Genomic DNA, 17,367 nt, shown 5'->3' with positions numbered 1-17,367 from the left:
GTAGTGGAGGGCTCTGGAAATTTCGGCCAACTTGGGTTCTTTAACGTAGAAGAGGCGAATAGAATAGAACCGAAAGGAAAATATTTGTTATGCGAGCTCTGCCACTTTAGCATTCCATTGCGGAGACCTGAAGCTCTGATACTGCATCATCTCTCACCAATTCACTGATGACGGGTAGAAACCTACAAAGAGCGGCTTGATTCCAGGGTAGAGGGATAGGGGAGAATACTTTGACAAATGAATCAAGGAAAACAACCATGCCGCGACACAAGATTTTGCAGACGGAGCGATGATTGCGGGACAACAGGGTACGGAGTAAATTTTTGTGGTTTATGGGGCTTTACCATCCCAAAACGACTCAGGCTATGAGGTACGCCGTAGTGGAGGGCTCTTGAAATTTCGGCCAACTTGGGTTCTTTAACGTAGCAGAGGCGAATAGAATAGAACCGAGAGGAAAATATTTGTTGTGCAAGCTCTGCCACTTTAGCATTCGATTGCGGAGACCTGAAGCTCTGATACTGCATCATAAACTGAGCGAGCCAGAAGATCGGTGCTGAAATGACAGCCAATGGATAGACAGAACAAAGCAAGAACAGAACCTACGGTATATGTCCGTTCCACACGAACAGAATGCGTGGCTGAGGAGCACGGAAAAGAACAGTTCAAAGTCGCCTCACCGTCTGCGGGTGTTGATCGAGAGGCCGACGGAGAACGTGCTGCGTTGCTGGCGGTGTCGCAGCACAGACTTCAGGAGGCAGGGCCAGTAGAAGCGTCATAAGGAGAGGATCTCCAGCTTCTGGGTAGAGGCCACAGGCTGCGCGGCCACAGTGGAAGTCGTGGCCTCGCTGCAACCGAGCCCTAGGAGTCCGACGCTCAGGGCCACTGTTTTCCGCATACCCAGTATTAAGTGGCTCCCGCCCTGCATACGTCATTTAACCGCGCCTTCAGTGCTGCTGCTGCTGCTGCTGTTATTCTTGCTCCTGAAGGAATGGCACGTACCCAGGGTGAGATATATGCAAGAGTTCGGTGCAGATCCAAACAGAAGAAAACACACATACTTAAACTTTAACGAAAATAAATAAATATTGAGGAATATGGGAAGGTGAGTAAGGAATATTCAAAGATATTGAGTTCATAGGAATGGCAATCAAGAAATCAAAGTTAAGAAAAAAAACATTTTTTAGGGAAAAGTAAAGAAAGCGTTGGCAAAAAAGTCACGTGGTGTCAACACAACTATGAAGAAGCTCACACACCGGCTTTAGGACATTCCCTTTGGCGTTAGCACCGAAGGAGAGGAGGATGGGAACTGGTTGGTTGGTTGGTTTATGGGGTTTAACGTCACAAAGCGACTAAGGCTATGAGAGACGCCGTAGTGCAGGGCTCCGGAAATTTCGACCACCTGGGGTTCCTTAAACATGCACTGACATCGCACAATACACGGGCCTCTAGAATTTCTCCTCCAAAGAAATTCAACCGTCGCGGCCGGGATCGAACCCGCGTCTTTCGGGTCAGCAGCCGAGCACCATAACCACTGAGCCACCGCGGCGGCAGGAGGATGGGAACTGGAACTGTAAACGGCAGCCTAATCGAGCGAGGGGAGTTTTGGAAAAACCTAGTTCTCTTGTGGAGCATGTGTGGCTTGGATATTGGAACAGATATTTTTTTCCGGGAGGCTGCTGAACAACTTGGCTGTCAAGGTCTTTGCATTAGACGATCAAAAAAAGTGCATGAGCAGTCTGCACATTGTTAACACATTGCACGGATCTTGTTAACACATTGCACGGATCTAAGCGAGAATGCAATTTTAGGCGACAGGGCGCAAACACAAACTGACGAATCTTGTATCGTGTACAATGTTTATCTAAAGACAAAGCTGGGTGTGTCAAAAAATGGAAGAAACCTCCCTAGCCATAATGTCAAGTCTGGTTTGGTTTATAGTTTACGGGGGTTTAACGTCCCAAAGCGATTCAGGATGAGGGACGCCGTATAAAATGGCTACGGAAATTTCGACCACCTGGGGCTCTTTAACGTGCACTGATATCGCACAGTAGGCGGGCCTCTAGAATTTCTCCTCCATCGAAATTCGGCCGCCGCGACCGGCCTCGAACCTGCGACTTTCGGGTCAGCAGCTGAGTGCCATAACCACTGAGCCGCAGCTGCAGGGCAGCAGTTCCGAGCTTGCACCTTCTATAAAGAGAAACACGGGCTCTCCTACAAATCTCGCAACTGCTCTTGCGACACGAAGACGCCGTCTGGCAGGAATCTAGATTGGCTCCTATCCACACTTGCGCATGGCTCACTACTACTCTCGACGGTACTCTAGCCACTGGACATCATGCGAGACTCGTATGGGCATGTCCGTATCCACTGGATGTAACATCCCCCTATCCCGAGGCCTGATCCCTAATCCTGCGAGACACGGACGACTTGCAGGGCGCTGGACAGACAGCGTTGGTTGATTTTTATAACTCCGGCAGTGGCCTCTGCCTCTCTAGTCCTTGACTGAGGATCCCATCCGGGCAGCAGAGGTTCTCTTCCCTTCCATTTTATAAAGTTTTTCTCACTCACTCATTATTGGTTACACTGGGATTACAATTTTAAATTGACAACACTGTGGCCTAGAAACAAAGGGAAAACCATCCGGACTTCCTTTAAAACTATTTTGCTATGGCCTGAACTCCTTTCTGCACATTCGAGAAAACAGTAGAGATCGCAAAACTCACCGCATTTATTTCGAAGGGCCATGGAAGTCTTTGCTGAGCTTGGGCAACCAGGCCGTGGTGAGGTGCGAAACGTGGCACGAAGCTCGTCAAGTCGTTAGTTCCACTTCATTTTAGAGCGCAGCTCATAGGCGCCCGTTTCTGGCTTCAGCGTCGTAGTCGTCGGCGTAACCGCTTGTCTAAGCAGCAGAGCGAAACGCCCCCTTGAAGGTGGATGCCAAGGGAAGATCTCGGAGGGTGCCTACAAACGTAACACGCCACCTAGCTGCTAGTAGGGAAAAGCTGCGCTCAAACATTGCATCGCCAGCTATCGTAATCGCCTGTCAACTTTTCAGTGTCTCTTCTTTTTGTTTTAGTGTGCGAAAAAAATGTAATCGTTTGGTTGGCTTAATAATTGATTTAATCTTTTTCTCTTCCGTGGCATTGTGTCTTGACTGGGCTTGTCTTCGTTGGCGTGCAAAACTCTGAAGTGCTTGCTTCAATCGCTTCTAACACTGGTAGACGCACAGCTTGCGCTTGAGCTCGTCGTGATCGCTGTAGTGGCTTAAAGTGGTCTATGGCGTCTTCTTGATTCTGGCACTTGTCTCGACTGGGCTTTTGGCCTCGCTTTTGGGCTTAATAGCCGTATGTGGGAGTTTGCTTTGCGGGATTCGTAGCTTGGGTAATTATTGTTGATGGAGAGGGCGTCGATCTGGAAGTACTTTTGAGGGACGACACGATCACACTTGTCCTATTAGTTCCTGCATTTTTCTTGGCGGTGGCAGCGTTTTTTCATTGTCATGGTTGCGCTAGTGTCTGTCCTTCATGGCAGAATTAATTTGTTTTGTGTCCAACACTTGAGGGCTGATACGATCTCACTTGTCTTCTTGGCTCTTGAATTTTTCTTGGTAGCATGCGCGTAAAATTGTTTGTTTGGTATGGTTGCACTATAGTGTGTGCTATTGATGAAGTTGTTATTATTGATGAAGTAATCGTGGTGGTCGTCGTACAGACTGGTCACTTCATGATTGATCACGCATTTATGTTTGTGGCCTTGGTTGTCGTTTCATTCTTCGGGCCTTTCCTGGCTCTGGCAGCCGTTGTGAATGCTTGCAGTCTTCGGGCCCGTTGTGTTTCGAAGCTGTGTCTGCGCTGGTAGGTAGGCTAGTATTCTTGACGTAGTCGCGGGAGTGCCTGTATTTTTTCCATGCTTGGGGTTATTGGGGGTGGTGCGTGGTTTGCCTGTGCTTGCTGTAATCCTCGTGATCGCTGTTGTGTTGGGGTCGCTGGTGTTCATGTGGCTGTGGATGTAGTGCCGTTTTTGCTTTGTTTTGACTGTGGCTGAAAGCGTTGGGAAGTTCTTTTGCGGCTGCCTTGGTCAAGGGTGCGGGCTGTGTTGCTGTACGAACGGTCAGTGCCGTTCACATGAGGAATAGCACCAGCGTCGCCAGTTTCCGTGGCCAAAATCCGCCGATCTGTGGCTCCCTTGAGAAATACAAGCAGTGCCGAAATGAAAGAAAAAAATTGGAAGATCCACAGGCCTAATATATACAGCAGCCGGTTGATTCCAAGCGCTGCGATGAGATTGCGACTGGGTACGTGACTGCGTATCCCCCAAGAAGTTCCGTAGCTCCAGACAAAAAGGCAGCGGCACATCTTCCTGTGGTGACCCGCACATTGCAGCATTTGGATCGATGCAACCTGCAAAAAGGCAATGCCCCCATTTCCTCTCTTAAGTTCTGAATGAGCTCAACGGTTTCCATTCGCACTGCTTAAGAATCTGTACATCTGTACTCATGGCCAACGCTATGGAACCACTTATGTAAAAACAATCTTTCTTGCGATGTGACATGGGAAGCACTTCTCTGAAAATGAAACCAAGGAAGCAGAAGCAAGCGAATTGAGCAGAATAGTCAAGAGACAAGTTTTCACTGTCTGAAGTGGCTTTTTGTTAACAAGGGTTTTTTTGAAAGTCCTCCGGAACTGATATGCTCGATCTAATGCCCACATATTTAGCTTAACTGCGCTAAGCGCGCACAATTTTACTGTGTACTGCGTACTCTTGGTTTTTCTCGGAATCCACTCATTTACCCGAATGAACTATCGGCTATATTTCATTCGTGTTGCTTGTCCTGCTCATGATCATTTAGTTTTTTTTCTTAATTTTAAACTAGGAATTTTAACTCAGGTTTGTTCCCTGATCCAATCTAGTCTTCTGCTTTCTATTAATGTTATTCAGTTTAAGTTCAAGCCTTTTCGTTAACTCAGTACTGGCAAAATACAAGCTTTGTATACTTTTCATTCCCAAGGGGAACCCCAAGCGGCTAGGTTTAAAAGACCTTCCGCTGAGGCTCTAAAGGAAAGCACCCTACGCCTAGTAACAGTGAGCTGGCCGCATGCTATTAGTATACCGTCGCCAGGCACGTAAGCGGGCAGCGCATGGTTGCAGGGAAGCGTATCACTTGGGTAGGCGAACCTCATCCTTGCTTATGCGTCGGAAGTGATAGTTATAGCTTTTGTATTTTTTCTGGCTCCAAAATTGCGAGGACACTTTGGCAACTAAAGTGTTGAGAGGCGAAAGCCGAGGGATGTGACGTCACACTGTTCCCGTGGGTATATCGATACCCAAATTGCACATCTTTCGTGGATCTTAAGGGCGTATTACGCCTAATTACACATTTTACCATCTAATTTGACACAAATCCGACGTTTTTCCGACCATTCTGGGACAATTTTTACTATGCCGTGACGACGCCCGGTGGGTGTGACTTCACACCATTCCCGTGGCTATATCGATGTCAGCGCTATTTCGACGCAATTTCGACATTATTGCCCATAATTAATTAATGTACAGTCATCAAACTTGGCCTCTAGGTTCATTTTTTCCTCCTCTATCTGAATCTTTTTTAGTTCCCGAGTTAAACGCGTGTGACACACTTTGTTAACGGCCGACAGTATGAGCCAATAAAGGCTTTCGCCTCGATACTTGGCACATCTCACGCACTACCATGCAGTGACATAATAGCGAAGCATCCGCGCGGTAGCGGTTACAGGCGAAGTATGCGCAAACGAACCGGCGTTGGCAGTGTAACTGCCATTTCTCAAAAGAACGCTGTCCATAATCTGAAGCCTCACGCCACCACTCAAATACCTCTACACTCTACCCGGCTTCGCCATCCAGAAGGTCCACTCTTCTCCCCTTTACCCCTACGGCTAGAATTCCTCCTCCCACCAGCTTTGTTCAGCGAAAAAACCACTGCATGTGTGTCGAAGCCTCCATTCAGCACCCCCTGCATTCACCAACTCCATTCGGCATACTTACCGGCGCAACACTGGGCAGATGATCACTGAATCACTTCCATAGCCCATCGCCTTATCAGTATCTATCAACAGATTCCTGTACCTACCTACCTCCCCCATGACCATAAGCATCCCATTCCTTCCTGGAAACCATCGCACGTTTTTTGGAAAGTCAGCATGAGGCACAAGGTACGGCTGTGTGCACACGGGCGGTACATGTCAACTCTACACAAAGCGCACACACGAGGTCACCATATCATAAACGTGTTAACATATAAAGGTGTCGCCATCGCCGTCCACAATTCTCGCAGTATAAGCTTGTTTGTATGTATGCGTGCGCTGTGATCCTCTCGTCCTGAGCTTTTCTAAAACCCTTACATGCATGCTATGCAGGCAGGAGCAAGTCTCTTCCTTATCGTTGTTTCCTTATGTCCATGTCCTTTCGCTCCGCGTTTCCAATCACGTGCCAACTGGCCCTCCAAAGAGTACTTAAGATTGCCTGCCCACCCACGCGTTCTGAGAATACTGAACAAATAAAGTTATTTTTAATCAATCAATCAGTTGCAGTTGAGTGGAAGCCACGAGGTCGATGTGAGGGCCTTTTTTTCACACAACAGAGGAAGACATTGCAGTCTGGTCGTAAAGCTGCGGACTAATCGTGACCAACTTGAACCGTTTAACATGCATTAGGATTTTGGTAAGGTGAATGAGGTTGTGAAAGAAGGATGAGAGAAAAAAAAGGCTGTTATTGGAGGAGCCTAGGAACATCTAGACCACTTGGGGATTTTTGACGCACACTGGTGGAACACAGATTAAGGACATTTGATGTTTCTCGTCTAACGCGGCTCATGTATTGGTGAAATGCGAAGGATGTCCTTGTGCCGTGGGGGGGCGTCTGATACGATGTGGGTGCGAGACTACTACGGGATTGCTGATTATGAGCTCACCTATCAGCTTGCACACCAGACACTCACCCAAGTGCCGGCGATTCCCTGGCCCTCGCCGTTCATGACGGATAACGCCTGCTTTTACAGAAATACCCTGAAGCAACCTTGCATACACCTCCAACACTCTCTGCGGACATTACCTCCAACACACCCACCACTTACATCGGAGGCTCGCATGCAGATATATAATAAAGGCATTTTTCAGTAGCGCAGTGGAACTATCACTGCGCCTGCTGGTCAAAATTCCTATATGTACGGCGTACTTTTCCGGCTCGGTTTGCATATGTTGTGTGGAGGGTGTACTCACCATTATTTTCTTTTCAATTGGAGATTCCGGCGGACGATGCGTAATACTTGTGGCTGTGTGGCTGTGTTTCCTGGTGGCACCTGTCAGACAATGCGAGGTACCCTATGTCGTTGCTGCCGTTTGTCGTAGTAGGTGCCCACACTCGATGGCGCAGATGTTCCAGTAACACTTCTCTCCCTCTGTCTCCAGGAGCTGCTACTTCTCCGGTCCACTGGGCACGGAACAAGATCTGCGGACATGCATGAGAGGAGTGGCACATTTAGGTGCACGATAGGGCTCGTTATCTTGCACCTTATAGCCTAGCATTTTGAGAAAGTTCAGGGTAATGCTCGCAGTCGGAGCTGCTGTAAACATAATGTCAGCGTTTGCATCTGCCATGAATGGGTACCGGGGTTACGTAAATTGGAATTTTAAGTTCAATTAGCTTGATGGCCAGTACGCCTTCAGGCTGGCCTACGCACGACTTACATAGCGAGTCTCTTGAACGCCACAGCTAGTGGATGTCGAACGCGTGCAGTGTACATGGCAGCTTTGCTCTCGAATTTCTAAATAGCGTTCTGAACAGTTGCAGAGTTCTGGACAGTTGAAGAGCATTTCTGGACAGTTGGTGGACTTCAACAGCAACCTCTCATTGCACCAGGAACGCCTGCAGTTGCAAGAACACTCCTAACATGAAATATAGCTACATTACAGCGGTAGTTTGTCCTGGCCATGGCTGTTGTCCTTCTACAACGCGAAAAGGATTTTACGTGGAGTCAATCCAACTGTACGGGCACACGAAGACTTAACGACGCGACAGTGGAGAGACGGGAACGGTAAAGGGCAAAACACGTGCACCAAAGTACAAGCGCTTTCGAGAAGCTTAGAAGCAAAGAAAGGATCCTTTTCAGGGCACGCAACTGGTCGAAATGGCCAAAATTTGTTTGGCCACAGCGGCGACAGTAACCATGTTTTCGAAACACTAAAAACCGATATGGATATTACTTATGGTGTTCTACACGCCTATCAATAATTAAGTAGTCTAACAGCACCAAGCACAATGCCCCAGCTGGCGTTATAGTTTGTCGCGACCTCCTGTCGATGCTCTCGCTTGTATCCCTATCGGAAACACTGTTGTCTCACTTTTATGGGGGCCGACCCTTCCAACTGCTTCCAGACGACCAAGAATAGGTTTCATTGCATAGAAATCAAGTTAACAGTGCTCCTTATACAATAATCGGCTAACATGCTTGTCGCTGTATGAAGATTATGAATTTACAGTACTTGACAAAGCGAGTACGCAGAAACGCGCTTACAAAAAAACGCGGTTCCAGCATGCACATTTAGCAAAGTTGGTGCTACCTACCTCGGTGTGCTGGTTTTGTCCGCCTCGACTGCCAGGCTGTTCTTGGGATTAAGCAGGCCTCGTTGTTGCTGCTGCGGTGACTGGACGTTGCACAGCAGTGGGTCACAGTTTCTTAGAATGGCCATGGTAGTTAGTATGGTGTGTCTCGGTGTTAGTGTGCACGTACTCGTTAGGTGAAGGTGGCAATCGACGCGGTGTCTATATCACCTCTACGGCCTAGAAAATGTGACACATAGTCTTAATACCTTTTGACATCTACATGCTTGATGTACAGTGCAATGTATGAAGCCATCAGTTACGAAGGGCTAAAAAACAGTTAGGACCTGTCGCGGTGCCTCACTGGTTAATGCTCTCGGCTACTGAGCTGAAGTACACGGGTTTGAACCCAGCCGCAGCGGCCACAACGTCAGTGCACGTTAAAGACACCCAGGTGGCCGAAATTATTCCGGAGGGCTGCACCACGGCGTCTTTTCTTTCACTCCCTCCTCTATCCTTTCCCTTACGCCGTAGTTCGGGTGTCCATCGAGACATGCGAGACAGTTACTGCGACATTTCCTTTTCTTAAAAGCCAACTTGGAGCCAGCACCACTGTGAAGCCACACAAGAGTTTCTGGATGCTCGTTCAGTGTTGATTATTATTGTCTTTTCACTCAGGTGTTTCCATGTTTAGTCAAGAGGGTCTTGTGGTCGTGATCGTAGTCCCTGAACTGGTGTATATTTAGTATAACGAGGGTAGCAGGCGTCATTGTTATTGTTACAAGGTGTACGTATGAGTAGGTCAAATCTGTTCCATTATGCACGGCCGGCATACATATGGCTTGTATGTCACAGAGTGAGATAAAAATGTGTGCACGTTGTTGTCATGGTCGCATCTGTGTTTGTAATTGTTGAGTGTTAGAGATGACTATGTTGTATGTGCAGCTATTTTCGTGGTTGTACGAGTCGTGCTGCGTGTAAAATGTGCTGTAGACAGCGACGCCACTAGCACGAGGAATGGCAGCAGCGCCACTAGCAGAGACGAACAGTATCGTTGTTGGCCGGCATGAGAAACAGTAGAAGTGCCGACTTCGAAGCGACGCATACGGAGCTGCACGATGGTCATGCGCGGCATGGAGCTTGTACGGCTAATGTCGCCGCTTGTGGGTAGATATCGCCTCCGTCCTTCTGGTGGCAGCAGAAGAGGTGTCAACGAAGGCGCTCACGTATACAGATAGGCGTTGCTTGGCTGCGTCCACGGTTGAGAAGTCTGCACGAGACCAGTGTCACTACTTAGGAGGGCGTAGAGGGCTCGCACGCACACACTTTCTGCTATACACTCAATGGCATCTGCTCTGTGGGAATCGTGGGCACAGCTGATGAGAATGGATTGATAAGAAATGGGATTACCGTGATCAGCGGAACTCCCAGCTTTTTCAAAAATAAGGCTTGTTTTTAGAGAGACATAAAGGAGGGGGGGGGGGGGGGGGTTGGAACTATGGTTGCACATCGTAGGCGCTAAGGTAGATTGCTGGAGCATCGCGTATATTCTCGTGGTGCTTCGAGAGACTTTCAAGCGAGCTGGTATAAGCCAGCCCAGAGATTGTGTCCTATCCGTCTGGAGAGCTGATGTATGGTGGGTTACACACGTTTAGGCATTTAAGAAGACTGCGGTTTCAAAGAGATGCAACTGCTTCGAGGCCGAAAAGGGAACAGCGAAAGAAAATTGCATCTGAGCAGGCAGCGGCCCATTCAGCGTCTATAGCATGGCGGCAGGGTGCTGACCACCACTAACCTACGTAAAACTCCGGCAATGCTGGCAAAATGAAGTGTCCCGAATCGAAGCACATTTTTATAGCTTTAAAAATGCAAATCTTTTCGCTTCGTGCAATAAGTTTGCATGGCGATATCTTTTTTCCGTAGCACGGCCAAAAGGTGCAGTGCGCGCCCTCTGTCGGATAAAACAACATATATTCTTCACCACCACTAGCCCCCCCTCCTCCCCCCCCCCCCCAAAAAAAAATAAAATAAAACTCCCAGCAAGATGAAAGCACGCCGGCTACACTCGCACACGACGCAATGGTAGATGAGCAGTCGAGCGAACTTTCTAGACTGATAACCATAGCGATGAGTACAGGGTGTCTACTTCAATTCGCAACCAGTGACATACAATATATATGGTTGCGGTATATCCGAGTTCCCCCTCCCTATCATGATTAACACTCCCTCTACGGCGCGTGCAGTGTACATGCCAGCCTCCCCGAATGAACCGAAGCACGGCCAAGTGAACTCGTACTGACGCCGAGTTTCATCGCATTGAACAATTCTCGTGTTTCAGTCCAACGGGGTTCAGCAGTACCCCCTAAGGCGGAGAAAATTTGCAGTCAGAGAGAAATTACTGATAAGCATGCACACAAGTGCAGCCATAGGCTATACCGCCGCTTGAAAGAAAATTATGGTCCGGAGCTCGTACTCGGGACCAACGCCTCATCGTGCAGTCGACTCTACCAACTGAGCTAAGCAGGAAGACTAGCAGATGACAGGGAGAGGTCGAATTTATTAAATCGAAGCAGGAACGGTCTAAATACAATATGTTTTAGGGTAATACCGCAAGATGTATTAAATGCTTTCCTGTCCTGTGCAGCCGTAGGCTGAGCCGGGGTGAATGATGAGTGAATGATGATGTCCATATGACGGGACCAGACCGGCCGGGTTTGCGTATTAATTTTTTTTCCCAATTTACGGGAGCTGTTACTGTTCTGCGCGATTTCATAGAATGAGCGCACGTGACCCCCGCATCAGGTTAAGGGTATATCATTTCGTCAGGGCATGAGGTGTCGCGACAGTGATGTGCGAGCGCTGTTAAATGTAGCAGCCTATTTAAAAGTCACTAACGTTGACATTATTGATGACAGTGTGAGGGGTAACAGAGAAATTAAATCACCAGATGCCCAGCTTTTATCATTTTTGCCACAATTAATTTGAGCTGCCATTAAGGCAGCTTTCTCAGCCGTTTTCCGAGTAGCACACGTGACGTTTGTACTACGTGCATGCTAAACAGTGCTATAGAACTCACCGTAGATTCCTTCCCACATCACCAGCAGTAGTCTGTCGTCGATTTTCCCTGAATTCACTGACTGTTAAGTAGTCCTGGAGCCTGAGCAGGGGAGGATGCAGAAAACTTTGCATGGTGTGTGCTGCGCCAATTGCTGGCCATGGCTCTGCAGACGTCGGCTCTTGTATTTCTCGATGAGGGACACTCCAAGATATACTGGCAGTCTTCGAAACTGTCGTTCGTCATACGTTGGTTGGCTGGCGCTTCGTGATAGCTTCGTGACAGCCTTGACCGTCTTTCTCGCCCGAGGTGTTAGTTTTGAGGTCCACGTCCTAGCGAGCAGAGGTAACCTTTGGAGCTTTGTTAGTATGTGTTGTGTAAGTTGTGTTAGTGGCTTCACCTTACGTAGCCGCGTGTTCTTACTTTGGGGATGTGTCTTCTGCGCTAACGGAAGTGTGTGCTGCACAGTGGATGTTGTCGCTTATGTTGGCTTCGGTGTTGTTGTAGTGGTCGTAGTGGTTTTGGTGATGTTTGTGTTGTATAGCGTGATGATTATTTTTGTAACTGGTGTTTCTGTTTGTTTTCATTGAACATGACGGGAGAGCAGCGACTCCGTCACGGAGGCACCGATCGGCGCCCACATGAAGAACAGCAGGAGTGCCGCATTCGACCTGGTTCACCGCTACGGCGTAGCCTGGCGTGGCGGAATCTTCCGGGACGGCCAGAATGGCGACAGTCTTCGAACACTGCTTGTGCCTCTGCCCGCACAGGTTGGCGGGTATCACGAGAGAGTTTGTTGATGCAGCCGGAGTCGGGTGCCGGCTGGCGTCTTGTCTAAACCTGCAAAAAATCCGCAACGAGCCATTACAATCCTGACACCGCGACGATCCATATATTTATCACTTGTTTTAGTTCCTAAATCTATCGGGACGTAATGAGCTTTAAAGAATTTACTTCACTATCTTATAAGTTGGTACCCTTGAGAGCATTCATGAGAGGAGATGGCCCCATCTATCTTCAGACTTGGGAAGCATGCTGTATTCTGCGTTAGGTTCCCCATCACTTAGGGCAGTCAGGACAGGTGTACTCGAGATGGAATGCGTTTCCGTTCTGTCCTCAGCTATAGCTGCTTCCTTCCGGTTTTATTAGAAACTGGCAATTAGAACAATAAATGCGAACATTAGAGTAAAATTAAAGATGTAGGATTTAATATCCAGAATCGACACATATGCGCTATCGCACAGCACACAGGCGGCTCTTGGGTTTCGCCTCCAGCGAAACTCGATCGTCGTGGCGAGTTTTGAACGCCTCAGTAACCGAATGCTCCAACCCCTGAGCTACAGCGACGGCTGTTGTACTGCGTGATTAGTCACGGATCCCAATATTATCGACTATTTCTGTTAGAGTGACACCATGCTCAATTACATCGAAGTGTGCTGAAAGGTAAGGAAGACCATTAACTGTACAGGCTACGGTGAGCAGAGCTGTAGAGCTGTGCAGAGCTATGGAAGAGCAGAGCGCGGGCAGTTCCTGAAAGCCTACTTCTCAGAACAGAAGGTGACCTATGACTTGCGAGCACGGTAACTATAGCACGTAGGGAAATAATGCTTCTAAGAACGTGATTCTGTTCATGAGTGCTGGCAGCACAGTGCAATAAGAAATACCTATGATGGATTGTGGCGATATCAGCTAAAACGGCACTAACTCAATTTTGTAATCCTCAGCTTGCCCAGTACAGGCTTAATTGGAGAGAAATGGGCGAGTCCTTTGGCCTACAGTGGGTGGTGGTGAAAAACATTTATCGTCTAATAAATTTTCACAGAGAGGTGATTGGGGTAGGGCCCTGTTGGCCCTTTCCCCTCACAATACTAGTGGGAGCCCCTATTGACAAGCAACATCGCCCGCGCCCGTTGAACCAAGGACTTTTGTGTCTTTAGGTTGTGACAGACAGGACGGCCTTCCAGTCCTGTCTGGTGGGGTTGGGGTTGTTTGGGCGTAGTAAGGCTTACAACGATGGCAATGCATTGTCTGCATTCTTCATGAGTGCTGATGATATCGTTGTTTTTTCTAAACGAGCACTATCCAGTGCCATTAGGTGCAAATGGGCTCAACAATAAGGCCACCAGTGACTGTTAATTACAGAGGGGACGATGTACGCAAACAACTACAAGCGAGAGCATAGCGTGCAAGGCTCATGGGACCTACTGCTCGAAACAAAAAAAAAAAAAGAAAACGTGACTAATCGCGCAAGTCAAAAAGAACAGCAAAAGCTTGGTTTGGGCTAGTTGGTTTGCGTTAGCGCTATGTTTCCAAGGTCAAAAAGAGCGTCTCGAGAGATAATGCTAAAGAAAGTGGTACTCTCCCCGTAAATGGATTACATGGGATAACACGCAATACCCAGTGAGTGGCGATGCCAGCCGTTGTTTCTGTGATGCATGGCTGAAACATTTAGCACTTTACACGTCAGTGAGAAAACGAGCCTAAATGACAACGTGGAACAGAAAATGGTACAGAAAATGCCAGCGATGGCGAGCAAATAAATGTGACGTCATGAAGCGGCCGTGTGCTGCTCACAGTAAGCCGAACATCACCACTTTAGACAAGTCTATACATGTCGTTCGTCTATATATACTTCCCATGGGCATATAGCTAACATGCGGTAGTAGAGTTGGAGGCTAGCTTGAGACAGGGGTTCCAACGGCAGACATACAAAGCGACGAAATGCGGAAACGCCTGTGTGCTGTGCGATGTCAGGGAATGTTAAAGAACCACAGGATCTTCAAATGTGGCGGCTCTCATACATAACCCTTGTGTCGCTTCGGGAATTTGGAATTTAACTTTACCTTTCCATCTTCATGCCCCGCGTCGTGTATGCGGTGAAAGAAGTTTTTCAACGCTTAAGCAACTTGAGGACACCCAAACCATCACACTATGTCTGCTAGTAGACAACTGCTTAAAAGTTTTCAGAGCTCCAATCGAGGGCAGAATGGAAAGGGCAAGGTGTACAGCACAATAGTGCTAGACAAAACACGTGCTGTATGTCGTAGGGTCCAGTGAATACACAGAGCTGTTAAAAGACGCCTCACCGTTCGCAGATGTTGGTTGGGAGGTCGGAGCAAGAGCTGACGAAGAACATGGTACGTGGCGCTCTCACTGGTCAGAGCTGATCAGGCGATGTCGATGGTGAGTACAGGAGCTCGAACCGCCGCTGGGTCGAGTCCATGGCTGTTCGCGACCTGATGTGGTCTTGGCCGTCGCTGCTTGTCAGCATCTCCCTGCACGTCCGGCCCAGGAGTTTTATGCTCACTGTCTTCCGTCTGCGCCTTGCCTACGTTACTGGCAATGCCTTCCGCTCTCACGCCTCTGCGTTAAACTCTGAATACAAATACACCTATATGGGAGTAAAAAAAGGAGTAAGCTCTCCTCTAGAGCAATCCCTTTTTAAATAGTGTACGCCAGAGGTCAAGTTTGCTCTCTTTTTACTCCTTAGAGTGCACAGCCTATACTTCAGTCGTCTATTTCGTTAGTTGCCGACCAGCCTTTGTCATTGTCCACAAAAATGAAATGCAGCTATAGAGCGGAAGAATAGAGTCTATAAAGTCTGCTAGAAAGCAGGAATTATCAGGATCATATTTCGCCAAGCAACAACAAGAAGATAATTTTCGTTCTTTTGCGACTTACTTTTGCCTCCTTTACCTTTCAGATTTTTACAAAGTTTGCAGACTCGTGTGCGGAGTAGCTCATGTGTTCTATAGTAACCACCGACCGTGGTGATGGGTTACAAGTAGCCGTGTAGAAGTTAGGAAGTCGCACGACGTCTCTTACCGGCTCTGCGATAGAACTTGCAGCACTTTGAATGTGCCCGCACAAACTTATCGCTCAAGAGGTATTGCGATTGCACAACGGTGAGCACCGGCAGACCGAGGTTTGAAGGTCACGTGCGGAGGCTTGCACTGTCTGATTTCAGTTCCTGACTTCAATCGCGCAAGTTTTTTTAGATTCCTGGGACCAGAACTTAATGAATTGTCGCGGTGACGTTACAGCAGGGAACGCTTGCGTCATGATATCATTTTTCGGCTTGTGTCCTAATGTGCAATTGAACAGTACAGCGTTCGCACGCGAAAAATTCATATATTGCGCACTTCGCATACGAAAGCACAACAGACTGGCAAACATGCACCCGTCACAAAGAGGAGCTGTGCCCAGCGGTGGCAGTATACTGGCCAGCCGCTTGTTATACTGTGCAAAATGCTTTTGACTATGGTTCAGAAGTTTGCAGTATCTAAATCGTGTGATGTTTTGATCGACAGCAGAACCAACGGTGGGGATGCCTCAGACTGCTGCTCAAAGAGCCGACCTCTGGCGTTCATTCCGTTCTTGCGTTCGAGCTATTGTTCGAGCTATGATCGAGCTAATTTTTGGCCGAGGTTGTGTATTAGCTACACGCGCATGGCATCAAGCCGCAGAACTCAGGACAAAGCTATATTATAAATTCCATACAGTTTAAAAATAACTGCAGATAAAAGCTGCCTTGACCAGTGGAGATAATATACAGCTGTTGCACCTAAATAAGAACTGTGTACAGCGCCTTATGAGTGGGCGTAGGTGGTGATTTCAGCGTAGAATATTTAATGAGGGAGTGGAATTAGAAAAAAGAACACACTGAGGTTTGTTAAGAACTTCAGGCGCCATTTGAATCGGGAAGTTGGAAGGTCTGAACCGCAGCACTGGTCATGGGGAAGTTCGTCGAATACGTTTTCTAGGCACACCTATTCCGTGTCCCAAAAGTGATGGGCTGCACATAAAAGCTGAGCGAAGAGATAGACCCTATCATACTAAAAACAAGCCTGATAACGCTGCATCCTTTCCAACCCTTGGTTCAGCTCATGATAGCCTCAGCTTCTTTTGCGCCACAAAACCGAATACGCCCACCAAGCAACTCTGCTTTCTTTAGAATTCTTCATCGAAAGTGGTTGCACCAAGAGAAGACTCACCATAATCGCTGGGTAGTCTGGTAAGGATGCACTACTGACACGCTTGGCGAACCAGGTTGGAGTGATGGCAGCGGAGGTCACCTCGATTCTGTTTGCAAACCTGCGACATAAAGAGCGCGTCGTTGTATAGGCGATCGTTTAGGCTTTGGCTGTCAAGGTTGCCATCTTTCATCTATTTTTTTTACCCCAGATATGTTCTGCCAATTAACCCTGTTCTTTGCCACAACTGGCAAAGGACAGACAGGCTTAATTGGGGAGACATGGGAAAGGCCTTTGCCCAGCAGTGGGCGTAGTCAGGCTTATGATGATGATGACATTTTGGCAAAGAACTTTAGTAACACTTGCTCTTGGCTTGGTTGGTACATGTTTACAGGAAACTGCGCACAAAAAAGGAGTAGCACAATACCAATGGAGACGATGAGGTGTGCTGATTCCGAAATAAAAGTTTACAGTTCAGCGCTCGGTCCTGTCGTCCTCCATGGATTGCCAGGCGAAAAAATTTGTATGATGCAATAAACTAATAAAATTTATCATATAAATGTCATTTTCGAAAAATTATACGTTTGACATTCAGATGTCGTACAATATCACACAATGTGTATAACATTAATATGACGAGACCTGTATGCGGTTATGGCATCAACTTTTTTCAGCGGGGTTGGGCTCTCTTTCTTTGTGCACTGATTCCTGTAGGCAATGGTAACAGGTCCAGACTGATGAACAAACTTGACTGCGAATTGGTTG

The 17,367-nt window shown here is 47.8% G+C and overlaps 1 protein-coding gene across 8 annotated transcripts in view; it reads right to left on the bottom strand.

Annotated features, from left to right (window-relative positions):
- The window catches only part of LOC149336204 (uncharacterized), a 203,799-nt gene that overhangs the window by 14,628 nt on the left and 171,804 nt on the right, over nt 1–17,367 (bottom strand). For 5 of the 8 annotated variants that reach the window (XR_016284219.1, XR_016284222.1, XR_016284216.1 and 2 more), the window contains 7 exons: nt 16,624–16,723; nt 14,716–14,904; nt 11,651–12,469; nt 8,599–9,844; nt 7,254–7,482; nt 2,724–4,400; nt 678–980 (listed from right to left, as the gene is read on the bottom strand). The gene's annotated coding sequence lies outside the window, so the exon portion shown is untranslated. The other 3 variants (XR_016284221.1, XR_016284217.1, XR_016284223.1) reach the window with 3 other exon arrangements.

The sequence above is a fragment of the Amblyomma mixtum genome, chromosome 7 (assembly GCF_055824585.1).
Source record: "Amblyomma mixtum isolate Tamu chromosome 7, ASM5582458v1, whole genome shotgun sequence".
NCBI lineage: Eukaryota > Metazoa > Arthropoda > Arachnida > Ixodida > Ixodidae > Amblyomma > Amblyomma mixtum.
The sequence above is the reverse complement of the archived record's forward strand: the minus strand, read 5'-3'. Positions and strand labels throughout refer to the sequence as shown.